This window comes from Triturus cristatus, chromosome 3_1, assembly GCF_964204655.1.
Source record: "Triturus cristatus chromosome 3_1, aTriCri1.1, whole genome shotgun sequence".
Classification (NCBI taxonomy): domain Eukaryota; kingdom Metazoa; phylum Chordata; class Amphibia; order Caudata; family Salamandridae; genus Triturus; species Triturus cristatus.
The window spans coordinates 925,784,979-925,807,046 of NC_140583.1; positions in this window are offsets into that span (position 1 = coordinate 925,784,979).

The following is a 22,068-nucleotide window of genomic DNA, read 5'->3' on the forward strand; positions in this document are numbered from 1 at the left end:
GGTGCAGAGGACTCCCAGCAGTGGACAGAGACATGGGGGTGGGTGCAGCGGACTCCCAGCAGTGGACAGAGACATGTGAGGGGTGGGTGCCTATCACTCCCAGCAGTGGACAAAGCCATGTGAGGGGTGGGTGCAGAGGACTGACAGCAGTGGACAGAGACATGTGAGGGGTGGGTGTATATGACTCCCAGCAGTGGACAGAGACATGTGAGGGGTGGGTGCAGAGGACTCCCAGCAGTGGCCAGAGACATGTGAGGGGTGGGTGTATATGACTCCCAGCAGTGGACAGAGACATGTGAGGGGTGGGTGCAGAGGACTCCCAGCAGTGGCCAGAGACATGGGGGTGGGTGCAGAGGACTCCCAGCAGTGGCCAGAGACATGTGAGGGGTGGGTGCAGATCACTCCCAGCAGTGGACAGACAAGTGAGGGGTGGGTGCCTATCACTCCCAGCAGTGGACAGACATGTGAGGGGTGGGTGCCTATCACTCCCAGCAGTGGCCAGAGACATGGGGGTGGGTGCAGAGGACTCCCAGCAGTGGCCAGAGACATGTGAGGGGTGGGTGCAGATCACTCCCAGCAGTGGACAGACAAGTGAGGGGTGGGTGCCTATCACTCCCAGCAGTGGACAGACATGTGAGGGGTGGGTGCCTATCACTCCCAGCAGTGGACAGAGACATGTGAGGGGTGGGTGCCTATCACTCCCAGCAGTGGACAGAGACATGTGAGGGGTGGGTGCAGAGGACTCCCAGCAGTGGCCAGAGACATGTGAGGGGTGGGTGTATATGACTCCCAGCAGTAGACAGAGACATGTAAGGGGTGGGTGCAGAGGACTCCCAGCAGTGGACAGAGACATGGGGGTGTGTACATCATGATCAGATGAGCACAACTCCATGGGTGTATGTATGCATCCCTAATGTTCGACTATGTTGATAGTTTCATAACAACACATCACTGACAGCAGTGTCCCACTCCCATGAGGATGGATGTCCTTCCCCCACTGCATGACACAACACATGTGGGCGTGAGGACAAATGACACATGCATACCCACCCCTGGCGGATGCAGCACAATACACACACAGAGATCATGCCACAAGACTGTATACTCATGTCAATGCCCACTAAACTAAGAGAGCCAAAGGGAACACACACTGTCACGCACATCCCAGGACTGATAGGAATGTACAGGTGCCGGGACAGCCACCAAGATGTTGCCTCTCATGGAACGAATAGGGTGGACTTCCCACAGATACAATGCCCACAATTGTCAGTCAGGTGCTCAAATACCCTGCAGAACAAGTACCAAATGTGTGCTAGTGTGGAAAATGCTGATTGTCGCCATTAAGGCATGACAACATACTCAATACACAAGTATAGTGACTAGCAAGGATGGCACAGAGGATGCAGCCGGAGAAAATGCTGAGCAGGCATGGCCATAGTTGAAGGGATCCATCACCAACAAAGGAAATGTAGACACAGGTCAGCACTACAAAAGTGCAACTCCCTGCAGGGTAGATGTCAGGTGCCACAGACGAAGGAACAGTCCTTGGGACAATGTCTCCAAACACAAATAGCACACACGACCAAATATACTTTGCAGAGTGTTAGAAATGGGATTTCTGGTTGGCTGAGGCGTGCGCCAAAGCCAGGCAGAAACCACCACTCTAGTCAGGGCAAGGAAGTTACACGCCAAAGATAACCCCTGCTCACCCCCTTGGTAGCTTGGCACGAGCGGTCAGGCTTATCCCTGAGGCGATGTGTAAAGCGTTTGCGCGCGCACCCAGCAACAACACCCAAGGCCCACCACAAAGGAAACTCCACACAAGATATTCTATAAAAATAACCTATGTATTATACAAAACACATTAGATGAAAACACACACTTTACAATGTGCCAACAGGCACGGGCAGAATTTACAAGGGATTATATGTACAGGGGACAGGGCCACATGGACCACTGTCACGAATTAGCACATTTAGAACTTAGCACACAAATATAAAATTACTGTAGCACAAAAATAACATGTATGGCACACAACCAGTAACTACTGGTAACAAGAAAGTACCACCTACGCAACCCTAACCACCTTAGGAGAATGTCACGCAGGGAACTAGAACCTCACTAGCACCACCTGTACTAGGAGAAAGCAAACAACCGCCTACGTATCACAATACCTGTAGGGGTAATAGAACGTTACACATGATGCATCACATTCAGAGGTGTAGGGAAGGAAACCACATGATGCATGAAAACACATTCAGAGGTGTAAAGCAATGGCACATGACGCATGAAAACACATTCAGAGGTGCAGGTTGGAACAACAGCGCAAGAACTCACATACGCCACCACCTGTGGCAGTCCCTAGGCCAACTGGCCTTGTCCAGGCTAGGACGCCCTGTCCAGATAAGGCTGCGCCAGCTGCGCAAGCCAAGAGCGTAGAGATCCCAACCTAAACGTTGCAGCTGCCCACTACGTGCTGAGCAGCTGTAGAAATGAGCGTGGGCACCACTGTGCCTGGGAAAACAAATATGGCATTTGTGGGAGCCTCGGGGCTCTACACAAACCTTCTCCCACTGGAGCGCACTCGCGCTCGGATTTGAACAATGAGGGGCACGTTGGAACCTCACAGGCTCGAGAACCCACCAATGCGGGCCCTCGCTGGAGCCTCTCGGGGCTCGGAACACTACGGAAATGCCCCCCTCTGGTGGAGCCTCACGGGGCTCGTAAACACTGCAACGACAGCCTCCTAGAGCCTCACAGGCTCGAGAAATAATGCCCCCAATGTTGGAGCGACCCCATAGGCGGGGGCCGCTCGAGGAGTCAGCCGGTCTGGGACCGTCACCCACAATACTCGTGCGGAGTCCCCAAGCCCTTCCCCACTCACCGGGCTGTCCTCGGGGGACTCCGCTCCTCTTGGCCGCACTTCCTGGTCGCCGGAGCGCGGGGTGGGCTCCCGCCTGCTCCCTTCCTCAGCGCGACGTCTCTGGGGCCGGGAACATGTGGGTCACACCCCCTCCCGCTGAACCAATTACAGCGCGGCAGGGGGATGACGCGGCCGGGACTCCGGGCTGCGGAACAATCCAATAAGCGGGGTGGGCACCCGCCGACAAGCACCCAAACACGGGGTAGGCTCCCGTCACCAGCAGCACACGGGGTGGGCACCCGTTGTCACAAACAAAGCGCTCCTGGCGCCGAGGGCAAGTCCAGCGCTTCCAGGCGCTGGAGGCTGTAGTGGAGCGCCGAGTATCACGCTCCTTGACGCTGGGGTCCCAACAAAGCGCTCCTGGCGCTATAAAGCAAATACAAGCGCTCCCAGGCGCTTAGGGATAGCAAGTCCAGCCAAAAAGTCTCCAAAGAGCAGGGGGGCAAAGACTGGGCCCAGAGCCAGCTCACAGGGCCCTCCAGCAGGGAGGCAGTCCCCAGTGGCGGTCTCTCCTGGCGCCCAGCAGCAGCAGGCCCCCCCTCAAGTGGATCCTGCAAGAGAACAAATTGTAAGGGGACACCGCCCCTTTTTATACAGTAAAAAGTCTTTGTCTGAAGGTGCAGGGAAGGGGCGAACCAGTTCCAACAGGTTCCTGAGCACTTTGTTTTGCTCAGCCCCTCTCCCTATTCACTGGCAGGCCAGGGTCATCAGACGCACCACAGGGGCCGGAGCCAGCATTGTGTGGGGAAAGCCCTGTCCTATTCAGGACCCAGGTGTACTCCTCCCCAGCCATCAGTATGCTAAACTCCCATTCACCACTGGGTGACTCCTCATGACTCTGGGGATTTCCCTAGTCCGTCACATGACCTCCACCAGCCAATCGCCAGACAAGCCACACATTTCATACTGCACACTGAAGTGCCCACTTCTAGAAGTGGCACTTCCACACTAGGTACATGCACGCACGCCGCACACATCATCGCGCAGCATTCAATCACACGAGTCCGCACATACCAAACTCGGGCCTGCACACCCCACGCATCAGGAATTACCAGGACACATACATTCCCCCATGCATTCCTATGGGAGGGCAGGCCAACCTCACAACACGCACGCACTTTACCCTGGGACACAGCGGTAAAGTGCGCAGAAACCAAAAAGCACTACACCAAGTCACCAATAAAAAGCAAAAAGTCTCGGGGGTGAACCTGCCAGAAGGGCCAAGTCCAACACAGAGACATTGTGATGGCAGGCAGATACCATGGTCCACCCCATTAGCATCAGACGACAACTTTCTCCTGACACATAACACATTACCACCACCCCAACTCCGGGACCATCAGCACCCACATCAATACCTGAAATGCAAATGTGTTCAAACGGAAAACAAAATGCTTTATTCAGCATTAAATGAAAAAGTAGTTAACTACACTATTAACAAAGGCACATGGCCAGTCTAGATCTGAAGTCCTTGGGGGGGGGACACATGGCCACGCGTCTCCCCTAGCTTGCCTGCACATTAGAACCCTCAGGTTCCTCGACTGCGGGGGGGCATCATGTGGGGAAGGACCAGGCACCACAGGGACAGGAGGTGGAAGGGTAGGTGTGGTGGGTGCAGGGACGGACGCCTCCACCAAAGGGGGTGGGGCAGCGCCAAAGGTGGAGGTCAGCTCAGCGCTGCACACTGCTGCCAGGTCGTCAAGCGCATCCCCTTCACCCGAAGACAACACAGCCTCAAAGGAGGGGGGGTCGGAGTGATGGGGTGCAGCGCTACTGGGGAAGGGGGAGGACAGGGAGGGGCTCAACTCACCTACACGTGGAGTGCCGTTCCCGTTTGCGGGTTGGAGAGACAGAGGGGCTGAGGCCCAACACAGCCAAGTAGGCCTCTTTCTCGGGATGTGTGGTAGGGGAGCTGAGGGGAGTGCCTTTGGAGGGACTGGTTAGTGCGCCATGCGGCCTTGGACTGTGGCTGCATGTATGCCTGTGTGCCCCAGACCCAGTGGGTGTGCCCTCTTCCCCCTGAGTGTGCGTGCCAGGAGGAGTGCGCTTGCCCTTATGTGGTGGTGTGCTGGCTCTGTCTGGTGGGGTGCGTGCTTGTGAATGTCTGTGTGTGCTTGGGACAGGTATGGGAGTGGGAAGTGTGGATGATGCAGGGGTAGGGTGGGACGAAGCGCTGCAGGAGACTCACTGCTGCCATCAGTGAAGAGTCCATGGACCTCAGAAACATCTGTTGGTCAGACATCGCTGATGACATGCCCTCCATGTACGAAGCCATCTGTGTCATCATTCGGGTCTGGCCATGGAGGACATTCAGCAGCGATGTCTGTCCAACCTGCAACTGACGCAGAATGTCCACAGACTCTGCAGTGAGGGCAGCAGGGGGGACAGGGGCAGGGGGTGCGGTGCCTGGCACGAAGGAGACACAGTGATGCCTAGCACGGACAGAAGGGACCGGAGCAACTGGGAGGGCGGTGATGGGAATGGAGGGGGCGGTGACAGATGTAGTGCTGCTGCCAGGTGTCGTAGCAGCCTCCGCCCCCTGGAGGAGTTCAGCATCGGACCCGTCTGTGTCGTAGTCAGTGTTGTCACTAGCCAGGTCCTCCACCTGACTCCCCTCGCCCTCCGTGCCACTTGCTCCCGCAGACTCCACAGCAGTGGTGGCAGCGTTGCTGGATCCCTCCTCCATGTCCGTGCAGGTGTCTCCCTCGGTGTCCTCCGATGATGCTGTGGGCAAGGTGAAGAGGCAGAAAATAATCAGTCACCTGTATACAACAGACACATGAGTCCCAATTACAATGTCACAGTGCATATCAGGAAATGCATCATGAGTAACATCTAGAATAGTCCGCACATATGTAACCCTGCACTCCCCAGTTGGTTGACCCACCATGACACTTGGAAACAATGGAGATCATGACACAACAGCAAATAACTTGATATCGAATTATACTGAGAAGCTAGTGTCTGGGGACAGTTGAGCACAGCAAGAATATGAATCCATGCCACCTCTTGTTCACTGTGAACGAAACAGTATTGGTGCACCCAAGGCCAAATAACACACCGCAATACTGAAGGTGTCCCCACACTCTGAGACCTGTGAGTACTTAGGAAACCATAGCCAAAAACATTGCAATCCCTTGGGACTCACAACACTTTACACAATGTACATGTTGAGAATGTGTGAATGTGCCACTTTGTGAACAGAAGACACATCTGCCTGCATGACAGAAGTCACACAATGATGTGCACACAAAAATACTTTTAAACAGTCATTGTATGAGCTGGCAGCCGAATTAAGAAAAGCCACTGTAAATAAGAAATGGGGTATCAGTAAGTACATATACATGGCACCACGGTGGTCTGGATGACTCGACACTCGTAAGTTCGTATCAGCAACAACCAAGGACTTAAACACATGCAAACACACTGTGTGAACATGGATAGGTATATTCAGAAGACAAGTGGTAATCAAACTGTGCCTTCCAGTGAAATGTGCCTGCGTGTCCACGGAAAGTGTAAAAGTACTTTGTTTTGCACTTCCCTGGGAGACATCTGTCATGCAGGCACATTATTGTCCTTCACAACCAACTAGCAAAAATAAGCAGGAAAAATTGAGACATGTTGACAAGTGTAGTGAGTGCCAAGGTACAATACTTATTGACTGAAAACTTGAATCATGCCACCTGTCACATGGCCATCCGTACCATGATGACACAGTTGGCAATACATCTGACCCACTGCCTGTCATGTGGAGTGGCACACATGTCCAAACCAGTGTGAGGATGCACAAGCTAAATGGGGTCAGCATGTACAATGGGCACATGTAGCACACTTCAGAGAAATACAAATGAGGGCAGGGAACTATGCCACAGAGGCCAAACTATGCTGCACACACAGAGAATGGGCACAGTGTTGGATGACACACATGATTCAGAGGCAAGAGTGTCTTAGGGGACTGTAGTGGGAACACAGCTCCATTGTCCTGGAATTATCTGACTGTAATCTGAGCTACCGTCCCTATGCATATCTCCCACTCATGCACATCATGTCTGAGGCCACAACATTGTTAATGCATGCTGCAAGTCTGTTCATCAGAAAACTCACACTCCTATGTTGAGACTCAGCATCAGTGCCAACTAACATGGACACTCAAATGAATGTACAGGACAGGGCACAGGCAAGGTAACAACACATGTCTCAGACCCCCCCCCCCACATGATGCAGAAAGCAATGTGCACTTGGATTAACTGGCAGCCTAGATGACCATGTGCAATAGTGATTACACACAGACCAGGGAACACATGTCATTAGGGGAAGGGAGGAGGAACATCCCCGTTAGACTTTGGGGAACATGATATGCACTGCACAAATTAACCCTAGCTGTGTATCCAGGCAACTGAGCACTTCCAAAAGCTGGTGACACACAACAAACACACATGTACCTACCCCCTTCCTGCTGCTGCATCTCCTGTAACCACCTATCCAACTCAGGGAAGACCACCGCCAGGACACGCTTCATCTGTTGGGTAAGTCGTCGGCCCCCACTGTGCTTGTGTAGAGGTGAGTCTTTGAGCTGCCACCGGGCGATCCTCCGGGTCCAGCACCGGATGTCCTGCCAGCGTTTCCTCACCTGGGCGAGGCGCCGGCTGCGAACCTCCACAGATCTCACGGCCCTGACGGCCTGATTCCATATCTCCCCCTTGGTGTAGGCGGTTACCTGTGAGGATGACAAAGTGAGACAACATCACTACACCTGCTCCATGTCACAGAGACACACATTTGAACATCTTTGATATTTAGAACAGGGCATATTATGCTGGCAACCAATTGCACCTTTCTCATAGGGACATTAGCCTATGTGGAAGCCCCAAAGCAGTACATGGCATTAAAAGTACACAGGTGGCATGAGGGGTGCAACACACTCCATGATCATGGCACACGCTGTGCATCACATGCAACACCAGGCTGACGGACAGCACCTCCAAGCAGTCACATGCCCCAGGCCACTGACGCAACCTCAGCAGAGTACACAGACACACACAGGCACAGATCAATCACCTGCCATTGGCAACAGCGGATACAAACCTCACTCTGCACATGTGCCACTTGCCTGTGGGGTGTCACAGGTGTGGTGCTAGCTCAGCAAGTCAGACACTCTGCAGGGCTTACTTAAACCCCTCATATGGGTGGAGCTGTTGCCTCCTCCATGCAGCTGGGGTGCAACACCCCACATAGACACTCACCCACATGACAAGGAACATTCACACACATCAATGTCCAGGGGGCGTAAACATCATTTGGACACTCTCACCACAGCTCCACTCAACTCACACACATCTGTGGGTACAGTCACCTGTCACACCGGGGGGGCCAGGGAATCACCTCTGGACAATAGGACAAAAATCAGCATAAGGATTGGGCAGGCTGAATGTGCCATGCACTATGCAGTGAATGTCACAGTAAGCACAATGCAAGTGATGAGTGCACACAGGAACTACATCATGCTCTGCATGGGAGACATAAGCCATTCCCCCCCCTGGGACCCACGCTAAACAACATTGCATGTCTGTCACACCTGGACACAATGCCAGAAGTGACAGTCACAAAAAAGGGGCACAGTCAAAGCTAGTGGAGTCAGCACTCACCTGCTCCCCTGGTCTCCCATACAGGCTGGGGTACTGTGGGAGGATTACATCAAGCAATGCCTCATTCTCCTCATGGCTGAAAGGCTGGGCCCTCTCCACAGTCCCTGACATGGTGCCAGAGGAATCACAAGCAGCAGCAGTGGTGTCGAGTGTAAGGTAGTGCAGGCAAGTGCCCTCTCATGGGTTCTGGCTGACTTATATCTGCCTTGCTGAGCTGTTTCATTTACAGGAGAACAGAGTGATTGGTCAGTCTCATTTGCATCCTACGTTTCCTCCAATCCCTTTAAACATACCCCAGTGAGGGCCTTTGCATGGTTCAAAATTTGAGCATGATGTGAAGTCAACAACCACTTTGCAACATTGTATTTAGTTGCCAACTGCCTATTCCAGGCCACATGATTGAAAATTTGAACTTGAAAATCGGTATCCATGACAACCAGCGGAGCCCAATTGTCCACGGACTCGATAATTCTCGCTTCGGTGCCCACTCTAAGCACGAGTTCACACTATGCAGCTCTGGGCAACAAGCTTGCTTAATCTCCACAACGGCCCCCCCGCGGCGGGATGCCTGGCTTTCACCTTGGGGATGCCCAGTACAGGTTATCTCACAGGGAAAAACCAGGACGGGTTCCCAATGCAAGCGCCAAGATGCCCAAGGGTAAGTTGAGCACCATATAAGAACACATAATAATAATAATAATAATAAATAATAATAACCAGCATGCATTTAGGCCCCAATACTTGTCCCTCATGTGTCCCTATGTAATTTAGCTATCCACACACAGGTGCGGTGCGTTTCACACGTACTCCTACCACACCAGTTGCACATTGCGTTAGCCACGTACGTGTACGACCAGTGTGTACACCTATGTGTACGACCAGTGTGTACACGTACGTGGACTACCAGGGCATACACGTACGTGTACGACCATTGTGTACACATAGGTGTACACACTGGTCGTACACGTACGTGTACACGCTGGTAGTCCACATACGTGTACGCCCTGGTAGTCCACGTACGTGTTCACACTGGTAGTCCACGTACGTGTACACACTGGTAGTCCACGTACGTGTATGCCCTGGTAGTCCACGTACGTGTTCACACTGGTAGTCCACGTATGTGTACACACTGGTAGTCCACGTACGTGTACACACTGGTAGTCCACGTACGTGTACACACTGTTATTCCACGTACGTGTACGCCCTGGTAGTCCACGTATGTGTACGCCCTGGTAGTCCACGTGCATGTACACTCTGGTAGTCCACGTACGTGTACACACTGTTAGTCCACGTATGTGTACACACTGTTAGTCCACGTACATGTACGCCCTGGTAGTCCACGTACGTGTACACACTGGTAGTCCACGTACGTGTACACACTGGTAGTCCACGTACATGTACGCCCTGGTAGTCCACATATGTGTACACACTGGTAGTCCACGTACGTGTACACACTGTTAGTCCACGTACGTGTATGCCCTGGTAGTCCACGTACGTGTACACACTGGTCGTACACGTACGTGGACTACCAGGGCGTACGCGTACGAGGACTACCAGTGTGTACACGTACGTGGACTACCAGGGCGTACACGTATGTGGACTACCAGGGCATACGTGTATGACCAGTGCGTACATGTAGGTGGACTACCAGGGCGTACACGTACGTGGATTACCAGTGTGTACACGTACGTGGACTACAAGGGCGTACACGTATGTGGACTACCAGTGCGTACACGTACATGGACTACCAGGGCGTACACGTACGTGGACTACCAGTGTGTACATGTATGTGGACTACCAGGGCGTACATGTACGTGGACTACCAAGGCATACATGTACGTGGACTACCAGGGCATACACGTATATGTACAACCAGTGCGTACACGTACGTGGACTACCAGGGCGTACACGTACGTGGACTACCAGTGTGTACACGTACGTGGACTACCAGTGTGTACATGTAGGTGTACGACCAGTGTGTACACGTAGGTGTGCACACTGGTCATACACGTACGTGTACACACTGGTCATGCACGTACGTGTGTACGGTCTGTACACACACCCGTACTCCGGCGGGAGCAACAGTGTGATGATACGGACCGTTCACACGCCCTCTGAGCATGTGTACGGTGCGCTTCACAGCTTACACAGGTGATAGGAGGCGCACACGAATGGAATGGAGGTGTCAGACTCGTGCACGGCTGTACATCAAGTCATAGTCATTTCAGTCCTACATGTGCAGGGCCTAGGTGTGTCAGGCAGTGATGTGGCACATGTCTCCTCATGTGCTAGCACAATAGATGTGTGATGACCTGTGTACACATGTCATGTGTGGTGGGGCAGTATGTGGCACACTTCCCCTTCCCACAATGCACATGTGTGCATGTAGTCAAGCACTGCATCACTGGTATGGCACAGTCACCAACACCCGCAAATGTTCCCTGATGCCACTAACACCTGACATCTAAGTAACAGCGTGCCCCGATGTGAACATGTCCTGTGTGTGTCATGTGTTCCCATGAGCTTGCTGCTGTTGTTCCGTCAACTGCATCTGCTGTTGCTGCATCCAACATGTGTCTGTGTGTAGATGGGCATGGCACTCATATACGCACACCATGCCACATGTGGATTCACACGTTATGTGTGTCTGGATGCTTCAAAGATGATTTTATGACATGAGGACATATCTGCGCCGTATCCATGTCTGTGTTTTTGTTTTTCACGTGTACCCCTTCATCGCTATGTGTATGATCTGTACATTTCCAATGACATCTGACCTGTGCGTCTAGCTTGCCACCAGCAGTCTGTATGAGATGACATCCTTCCAATGCAGATTTGTGGATGTATGTCACTCCTGTGATGTCTCTGGCTGTTCACTTACACTGGCTCACAGCTAGTTCCGGGCCATGTCATATAGAATGTGACTATCAACGGGTGTAGGTGGCTTGTCGTAGGAGTATCACCTGGCTGCCATACGTGTCCTGGATGTGTAGCACAGACCTGACTCTGTATTTAGCTGATGTGTAGTAGCAGTTGAGCATGTGCTCAGTTCATTGACATTGATGTTGTTAGGTACTCACTCTTCGTTCTACCTTCCAATTATCTGCAGGGCACCGCCTCTCCCCCGACCAATGCCAGACTTGGCTGCCATGAGGGAACATGACTGCATAAGACGTTACCGCTTCTCGCAATAGTTGATTGAGGACTTGACCCCAAAGCTTGAACAACACCTCCAACCGCGACACAGGTATCCTACTGCGCTGACCCCCAAGATGAAGGTGATGACAGCCCTACATTTTTTTGCCACCGGTACGTTTCAATTCACCATAGCTGATGTGGGTGGCATGTCACAGACCATGTTCAGCTGTGTCCTGCATGATTTTTTAGAAGCCATGTTGGAGCACCTGGATGAATTCATCCATTTTCCAACTTGTGAGCAGTTGACAGGTGTCAAGGGTGAGTTCTATGCCCTGGGAGGGATGCCCCATGTCATAGAGTCTATTGATGGGAAACATGTGGCTTTGGTACCACCACAGGCACAGGAGGTGGCCTATCGCAACCGTAAACATTACCACTCTATAAATGCCCTTGTGGTGTGTCTTGCTAACATGCTGATTTCCCATGTCTGTGTACGTTTTCCAGGGTCAGCACACGATGCCTACATCATGAGGCGTAGCAGGGTGCCAGAAATGATTCTGGGGCTGCACAACAAACAAGCATGTCTTGTTGGTGGGTATACTCTGTTTGTCCTTGTCTTTGTGTGCAACTAGTGGCATAGCTTCCATGTAATGCTGCCTGCTGCTGTAACCCCTACAGCGAGGGCACTGAGAGTTTACAGATTCGGCAACACACACACCTCAAAGATGATCCTCCCTTCCTCCCTCCACCCATTCATTTGTCTGGCATCAGCTTGTCTGTGCCACTGTTGCGCCCACGCGGTGCCAAAGGCTGGACCTTAAGCACATGCAACGTGCACATTGCACGAACCTCATGTCCTTACATGACCCACATCACACTACAGTCTGTTGTTGCAGCCACCCTCCAAGCATTGTCCATCCAAGGAGCAACCGCCTGCTCTCAGCCATACCCTAGACGCACACACAACACCGTTGCATGATGATTGTGCAACTCCAAATGCCTACACAGCGCTGCCCCGCCTTCCAGGCCCTGTCACAGCAACCAGGTAATGTCCCTCCTACTCCCCACCAGCTCCGTACACCATCAAGGCCATGGGAGTGGGACTCATGGCTTCAGCATGTAGTATAGTGGCATAATCTGGCACATGGCCCAGGTATCATCTCTCAGCATGTCAATCCTCAATGTGTCCAGGTCCCCCTCACCGGCATCACATGCACACAGCACCTCTTCATCAGCTCGTATGCCATTGACAGCCAGGTGCTCCTCACCCACACCAAAGACGCAGCCATTGACAGTTCCAACATCAAAGTAGGCATGAGATCCATTGATGGATGGCTGAACATCAGCCACCTGAGGCTGAACTTGAACAGGACTGAGGTAATCATCTGAGGATTGTCCCCTTACAGGTGGCTCAACTGCTTGTGTCCCACCCGCAAGAGCCCTGCACATGCAACCAGTGGCCACACACACAAGATGGTGTGCATCATGGAATTGTCACTCACATTTACCATGCTAATCACCAGCATCTGTACCTCAGGGTGCAACACCCTCTGCATGATGCACATGATCCACAGATAGATGCACTCCAGGAAAAGACAGACCATGCCCCAGGAGCACAACACCAGCCGTGTCAACTACTGCCCTGCCCTCTATGGAGCAAGTACATCCTAACACCCAGGAAACCAGTCCACATCCAGGCTGCATGTGCACACCTCAGCTTCAACATCATGCGCCCCAGCCACCTCATCGTCCACCAGAGATAGCTGCAATGTATCACTGTGTGCTGCAGGATGACCTTCAGACTCCTCACACACACTCAGGAGGCAGGCCACAACCCCAGACCCCACACCAACCTTGGCCGTCTGTCATCCGAGACCCCGTTGTGCCAACTCCGTGCATCCAACCTTGCCCTGGCCACCATTCTTCACATCCACCGTACTCCAGCATGCTGGACATAGTTCTCCCACCTGGCAAGACATACCTGCTACTCCCTCCCCGGCAACATCCACATGAGCCATGACCTCTATGCCTTCAGGATACTCTTCCCAATTGGTCTGTCCGCACAGTAATGCATGCCCCCCCTCAGCAGCTTGAGGCCATCACGGGTGAGTATTGTGCTCCATGTCTATATAGTATGATACATTGTGACCCATGTGTGTCCTGTCCCAGACTCAGATTCCAGGGTATGGATGGCTGGAGTTAGTTCAACACTCATGCCTACTTTGACATTTCCCCACACGTAGGTTGTGTACTCATGCAAAATGAATGCAACATGTAATTGTAGAAAAAGAGATTTATTCTCGGTGGGGGGCGTGTTTAGTGTGGACAAATAGGTGCTATACAGTGTGCATGGAATCCAAAGTTCACAGGGGGAGATGGCATCCTTGCAAGTCGGAGTCATCAGAGTCCAGACCACAGTGTTGGTCATCATTGGTCAGACTGTGACCAGCAAGTCCATGTGGCAGAGAATGTCATTGGATGAGGTGCTGCTGTTGCGCCAGAGGGCCAGGTGCCAGGCCAGGTGACGTGGGAGATGTGGATGGTCCGCTGCCTCTCACGGTCTTTTCCGTGGACGACCCACCTTCCTCGGGGGATCCTCCGATGCAGGCCTTGACGATGCTTGGGACGCTCCATCGGATGAATCCTCCTCCTCCTCCCTCCCTGGGGTTGGTGCTGTTCTTCGCCTGGTGGCACAGGGAGGGTTGCCCATGTTGTCGGCGATCCGACGGAGTGAACGGCTTATGTCCGTTTGCACCGCCAGGAGCTCAGCCAATCTTGCCTCCATCCGTCCTTGGTGTTGTTGTTGACTGGTGTGTTGCTCGGCCTGCTGGTTCTTAATCTCGTTGAGGGTCCCCACTACCTGGCTGATGCCCCTGGTGTCACGCCAGTATGTCTCCAAGATGTTGCGTATGTGTGACATACCGGTTCCCTCAGCTGGCTGGTCAGGTTCGCGCCTCCGCCTTCCTCCACTCCCACCACCCCTGCCCACACGAGCCTGGCCTGCCGTTGTGGGCACATCAGGTCTACCGGAACCCTGAGGGATGGCATTTGCAGGGTTGTCTGCCTCCTCCTGGGTGGCCGGAGAACCTTGTCCCTCCAGGTCAGACTGGCTCAGTTGTTCTGTGCGGGCAGGGCTCCTGGGTGTCTCCTGGGATGTGGCAAGAATGGGGGTGGTGGTTGGCACAGATGTACCTGACGCAGGTGCTGTAGGGGCTGGGACACCAGAGGGTCCAGGTTGGTTGGGGTCATCCACAGAGTGCTGAGAGTCGTCGCTGCCGGTGGGATCATCTTTCTGCCGAGCCTGGGCCTGTGATTGTTCTCCCCCAGTGTTTGGGGGAGATCCATGACGTTGCCTTGTGTGTAAGAGGGAGACAATGTTAATGCATTATCATGCGACATCCATGTTTCATTCATGTTCAGGTTGCCACAGTTCCTCCAGGTAGTTGTATGTGCCTAGCATTCACATCAATATTCACTTGTGGATGAGTATGTTGCAGGGGACAGATTGAAAGGTTATCCATGGTCTTTGACATGTCGCATTTGGCCTTGGATGCTTTTTTGGATGAGGCTTGATCTTGTTGTGTCACATGTCAATTGTGAGAGTGTGTGACTCCCTTGGCTGCCCCGGGGGTGTGTGCTTGTGTGAGGGGTGAGTGATCATCACTCAGCCCGACACTGTTCAACATCCACATGGCCCCCCTGACACAAGTGGCCTGCCACCACAACCTCTAAGACATCTCCTACGCCGACGACACCCAGCGCATCCTCTCCCTCACCAAGCACCCTCACACTGCCAAGACACACATCCACGAGGGTCTGAGGGCCATAGACGACTGGATGCGGAGTAGCCATCTGACACTGAACTTGGACAAGACGGAGGTCCTCATCCTGGGAACCACACACTCAGCCTGGGATGACTCCTGGTGGCCAATTGCTCTGGGGACATCACTGACACCCACCAAACACGCACGCAACCTAGGATTGATCCTCGCATCCTCCCTCTCCATGTCCAAGCAGGTCAACGGCGTCTCCTCCTTTTGCTACGACACCCTACGCACGCTCCGCCGGATCTACTGGTGGATCCCGACTTAAACAAGTAGAACAGTGACACAGGCCCTCGTCAGCAGCTGATTGGACTACGCCACTGCACTCTACGCAGGACTCCCATCCACACACCAACGGCGGATACTATGCTTCTGCAACGCCTCGGCACAAGTGATCGTCAACGCCCCCCGCCACAGCCACATCAACCCCCTTATGAGAGACCTGCACTGGGTCCACATCAACAAGAGGATCACCTGTACGCTCCTCAGCCACGCACACAAGGCACTCCACACCCATGGACATGCCTACCTGCACATCAGACTCAGCTTCTACACCCCCACCCGCAAGCTCTGCTCCGGCATCCTCGCCCTCGCAGCTGTCCCCCGCATCCAACGTACGCCCGCCTGCAGCAGATCCTTCTCCGACCTTGCCGCAAGGAGCTTGAACACCCTCCCAACCCACCTACGACTGACCCAAGACCTACTTGCCTTCTGATGTCTCCTCAAGACCTGTCTCTTCGAGCAGTATTGTAACCCCCCCCCCCCCTCAGCGCCTTGAGACCCTCACAGGTAAGTTGCGCGCCTTACAAGTACCCAGATCGATTGTTGATTGATTGACGGTGCCTGCTGGTGGGTGTAGTGTGATTTTGCGGTTGGTCTCCTAGGTGATGTATCTGTCCCCCATGGCGCATGCTGCCATGTCAGTGAGTGTGAGCTCCTGTCCTAGTTATCTGAGCTGGTTGTGTTTGTGTTAGATTTTGCAGTTGTCACAGGAGGACCTTGTGCTGCCTACAGCAGGGCCAAGTGTCAGCTACCTTGTCAGTACTTTGGCAGTCTCTGTGCATTGCGCATGGTGCATGGGTATGTACCTGGGCCATATGGGCTGAGGGCATTGGTGTCTGTTTCTGAGTTGTACAATATGTTTAGTGATCCCCACCCTCCCAGCATCCCGGACATCCTGTCTTGGGTTTGTGGTTTGTGTAGGCTGAGACATGGCATGGCCTTGCTTTGTAAATGGGGCATACTCATGTTAGTGGCCTGAGCGTTGTTTAGAGTGTGGTTGTGTCAGGTGAGGGCTTGGGGGTAGGTGAGGGCATTTGTTGTAGTTGGGGTGTGGATGCCATTCCCCCCATGTTACGTGGGTTATTTGTGTACTCACCAGGCTCTCAGACTCCTTCGACTCCGTGTACTCCCACCGGCGGAAGCAGGGCCATCACCTTCTCCTCCCAGGGATGGTAATGTACCGGACTGCGGGGCAGCCCACCTCCTGTGATGTTACTCCGGGCGTATTCCTCGTTCATTTTGCGCTTGACTGCCCCGCGCAGATCGTACCACCTGGCTTGACATTCATTCCTGGTCCTTCTGATGGGCGCAACAGCATTCACCCGATCGACGATCCTCTGCCACAGGCTAGTTTTTTGGGATATGCTGGTCTGTCTGACCAATGTTCCAAACAGCTGTGACTCGACTCTGATGATTTCGTTGACAAGGATGTCCAGCTCCGCCGTTGTGAACTTTGGATTCTTGTCTGTGGGCATGGTGTGGGGTGTGGGTGTGGATGGTTGTGGGTGTGTGGGAGTGTAGGTGTAGGTGTGTGTGTATGTGTAGAAGGGGTCTGTGTGAAGGAGGTTGTGTGAAGGTGTGTGAGTTAAGGTGTATGGGTGCAGTTGTTTGTGTGTGATGTCTGTCAGCAGTGAGTCTGTTGCAAAGGCTCATGGTTTGTGTTTGTGAGCCCTTTTTATTGGTCCATTTGTGGGTGTTGGTGTGGCTGTGTTTGGACTTTTGGTGGGTGTGTTATAAGAGGTGGTTGTGATTTTGGGCCTCTGTTTGACTGTTTGGATGTGCCAGGTCAGTCTTTTCGTAGTTTTTTGTCCTGTAGACATGTTTTGTGGTGTTGTACGAGTCGAATTGACGGTCCTTGTGCTGTTTTACAGTGTCCTGGTTCAGTACGAGTCTTTTTCGCGTAGGTAAGGTGCGTCCATGGCTATGTTGTTGTTCAGTGTTCACATGTGCAATGGTGTTGTACGACTCGTACATACGCGATGCTGGGGTACGGTGTTGGGGTACGGTGCATCCAAGTACGGGGCTGGGGTGGGTGTACAGTCGCTACTGGACAGTCACAAGTCACCTCCACCCATCCACATAATTACAAGTAACTTAGTGGTCTGGTGGATGGGCGGGCAGCGTTGCGGTCCCGTGGTGGTGCTGTTTCAAAGCTCATTGTGAGCCATAAACAGCACCACCATGGGACCGCCAATGCACGCTCCTCAATGGGAAGGAATACACCATGTCGTGCATTCGTTCCATGCAAGAAATGGGGGTGCAAAATTACAGGGGGGCACATTAATGCACCCCCATGCATAGGGGCAAGAAGGGGTCCTGTAGGGCTCACTTTGTTGCCTCACCACCACCCTTTTTTTGGTGGTGCGACCGCCATGAAAAGGGCAGCAGAGAGGCAACTCAAAATATGCTTGGCGGTGCCGCTGCAGCACCGTCAGCATATTTTGGGCTTGAACCACTGCAGACCGCTGCAGGATCCTTGACCCACGGTGGTAGCAGCGATTCAGTGGCGGTCCGATGGCCACACGTATAATACTGTGGGCGGTCGCGCAGTGTAGCCGTGGTCTGACCGCCACCACAACTACAGCGTTCCCATGGATCGCCATAGTCTTAATATAGATAGATAGATAGATAGATAGATAGATAGATAGATAGATAGATAGATAGATAGATAGATAGATAGATAGATAGATAGATAGATAGATAGATAGATAGATAGATAGATAGATAGATAGATAGATAGATAGATAGATAGATAGATAGATAGATAGATAGATAGATAGATAGATAGATAGTCTCCACCCTCTGTTGAACCAGCAGCCCATCTAAACAACACCCAAAGTTTGATATCTTTGGACAGAGGAGAAAACATGTTGGTGGAGGCATAGCATTATGTAAGCACAGTAGTAGAGTGTGCTTTGAAATAGCCTGATAATATTTTTTTTCATTGTGTATCACTAAGTCAAATAATGGGTCTTTTGTTTATTACCAGAATTGTTACACCATCAATTTGGTAGCTGTATATGGTTGCGTGTACAGAGAAATACTTCATAGACTCTCAATAGATTCTAAGGGGCTGATTACCATGCAGCTCGTAAAGGCTCCGACCTACGGTCGGAGTCTTTAGGGTCTCATTGTCACGGGCCGTTTGGATTCCTTTCCGACCGCATCATTTTGATGGAGGCGGTCGGAAAGGAATCCAACCGGTCATTCCGGCGGGCTTCCGACAGGCTCAGAGAGCCCGTTTGCCAGTTGGAATGAGGCCTGTAATCTCAAGGATGGCTCTTTACACCCTTGAGATTACGATCACGCTTTCCGACATGGTGTTCATACCTTTCCGTCTGACATGGAAACCATGCCAGAATGCATTTTAGGGGGTCCCCAGCAGGGCCACCTTTGGTTCAAGGCCTCTTCTTGGAGGCCGAGGGGGCATCAATGGTGCCCCCCTGCTGATCTCTGAACCTTGTGGCAGGCACCCACCATGAGGTGCCTGCCACCGGGAGCGGGGATGAACTGCACCTCCCATTTCACTATGGGAGCATGCATTACGGCCGGTTTACAGCCATAATGCATGCTCCCATAGTGAAATATAGGTATGAGACTGAACAGTGTGCGGTCGCATCCTAATGACTGGGTGTCGGTTGGTCCTATGACCAAGTCGGTGTCAGGCGGAAGTGATTTCGCCCGACATCATGATTACTGCCTTAATGTTTTCTATCAGACATGGTGAGTGGTGTGCAGACAGAATATTGAGTTTAAAATATCGAGTTGCACAAATATCGAGTCTGAAATATTGTGGTTCAGAAATATCAACAGCAAAAATATTGTGGTCAAGAGTATCAACTTCAGGTAAGTAATATCGATTTTAAAAATATTGAAGTGTTTAATAACGTTTGCAAAAATATAGGCCCCCATTAGGGTGGTGGGCGGCCGGCCCGGCGTTGGCGATCCACCCGCCAGATTGCTCCGTATCACCCTCCGCCATATTAGAATGGCGAGGGGCACCGCGGCGGATGGAAATACCGTCCGCCGCTTTTCCGCCGGTGGAAATCCCGAAAAGGCCCTTAATATGGTGGCGGTGCCTTGCAGGCACCATCATCCATATTAGTATGTGGCATTTACAATGCCTTTCCATGGCGGAGACTCCGCCATGGAAAGGCATTCGGATTTCGCTTTTGGGGCCTATTGCGGGCCCCCAGGGGGTGAGGGCTGCACTTGAGGGGTACCAATGTTACCCCCCAATATTGGCATGGGCAAGGTGGCAGGCACCGTTGCGCATGCCAATGCAAAACATGCATTATTGACATTGTGGCGGGTGCTGCTTACAGCACTGCCCATTGTAACGTTAATAATGCGGGATGTGACCGCTATGGCGGGACCGCTGCACCTCTTGCGGGCGGTCCTGTTTGCGATTGCAGTGGTAGGCAGACAAAGTCCGTCCACCATCGTAATGGACCTCATAGTTCTTAAAAATGTTGATTTTATAATTAATGTTATGTATTTTTGTATATGTTTTAAATGTATATGATGTCTGTTTTTTATATAAGAATTGTTTGTATTTTTAATATATGTGTTACATTTTTTATTATTATTTTTTTAATTTTTCATTTTTAGTTCCACAGCAGGTTGTGGGTTTATAGGGGAATAGGGTGGAAGTAATTTAATTATATTAAATTAATTGATTATTTTGTATTTATTATTATTTGTTTACTTGAGATGTTTAGTGTTAAATGTGTAAAGTAATTTATTATGAATTAATTAATAATTTGTAGTTAATAAATAATTATTATTTAGTTTGTGATTAATTATGGTAATTGTGTAATTAATTTTAGGTGTATATTTTGGGGTTTATAGGTGTAAAGGGTGGGAAGTAATTTATTTTTAATTGACAAATTAATAATTGGTTGCTAATTAATTTTAAGTAATTAATTGGTAATTAATTATGTAATTGTGTAATTAATTTTAGGTGTGAGTTTTGATGTTTATAGGGGTAATGGGTGTTAAGTAGTTTATTTATTTATTTATTAATAATTATTTGTTAATTGATAATTAAATTAATTAAAAATGCATTATGGCAATTGTGTCAGGTGTGTGTTGTGGTGTTTATAGGGTTAATGGATGGGAATTAATTTGTGTTTAATAAATTAGTATATGGTTGTTAATTAATGGTAATTATTTTATATTTATTTTTGGTAATAGTTTATTTTGTGTGTGTTGTTTTTACTTTTAAAGGGGTAAAGGGTGGGTATACATTTTTTTCCTTTATAATCAGTTATTAATAGTATTAGATTTTCATTTAAAAATAAGTGTTAATTGTGTTTTATTATTTTATGGTTTAATTTAGGTGTGTATTGTGTACATTAGAGTGTTCAAGTGTGTGTAGTTAATTAATGTTTATTCATTTTTTTATTAATAATATTTTGTAATTGATCATTATTTATGTTAATTATGGAGGTAAATGCTGAAGTGTGTTGTTGGTGTGGTGTTATAGGGTAGGAAATAAAATAAATACATTTATGTATTAAGTAATGTTTTTGTTTGTAAATATTTTCTAGTTTAAAAGATTTTTTTAACCTATTTATTATTTTATTTGATATAATATTTGTAGGTATATGTTATATTAATTAATATTATAATAAGTTTTCTTTTATATAATTAATATATTTGATTTTTAATTAAAAAAAAAAAAAAAAATTATAATTGTTTTTAATTTTTAATTTCTTTTTCTTTTTTTTAACTGTTGGAGTGTGATTAGTAATATTTGCCTCTCCGCTATCCAACCCTTTCCCTACAGTTGCACTCACCGGAGTGGGAATAGTAATTTTTACCCCTCCGCTATCCAACACTTTTCCCACTGTTGCACTCACTGGAGTGGGAATAGTTCATGTTCCCCTCTGCTAACCAACACTTTCCTTACTGTTACACTTACTGGAGTGGGAATAGTACATGTTCCCCTCTGCTAACCAACACTTTCCTTACTGTTGCACTTACTGGAGTTGGAATAGTATTTTTTACTCCTCCGCTGTCCTACACTTTTCTTATTGTAGCACTCCCTTGTGCGGGAATAGAATTGGTTACCCCTCCGCTATCCAACACTTTCCCTACTGTTGCACTCACTGGAGTGGGAATAGTACATTTTCCCCTCTGCTATCCAACACCTTCCTTACTGTTGCACTTACTGGAGTTGGAATAGTATTTTTTACCCCTCCACTTTCCCCTCTGTTGCACTGACTGTATTCTGAAATGTAAGTTAAAATAT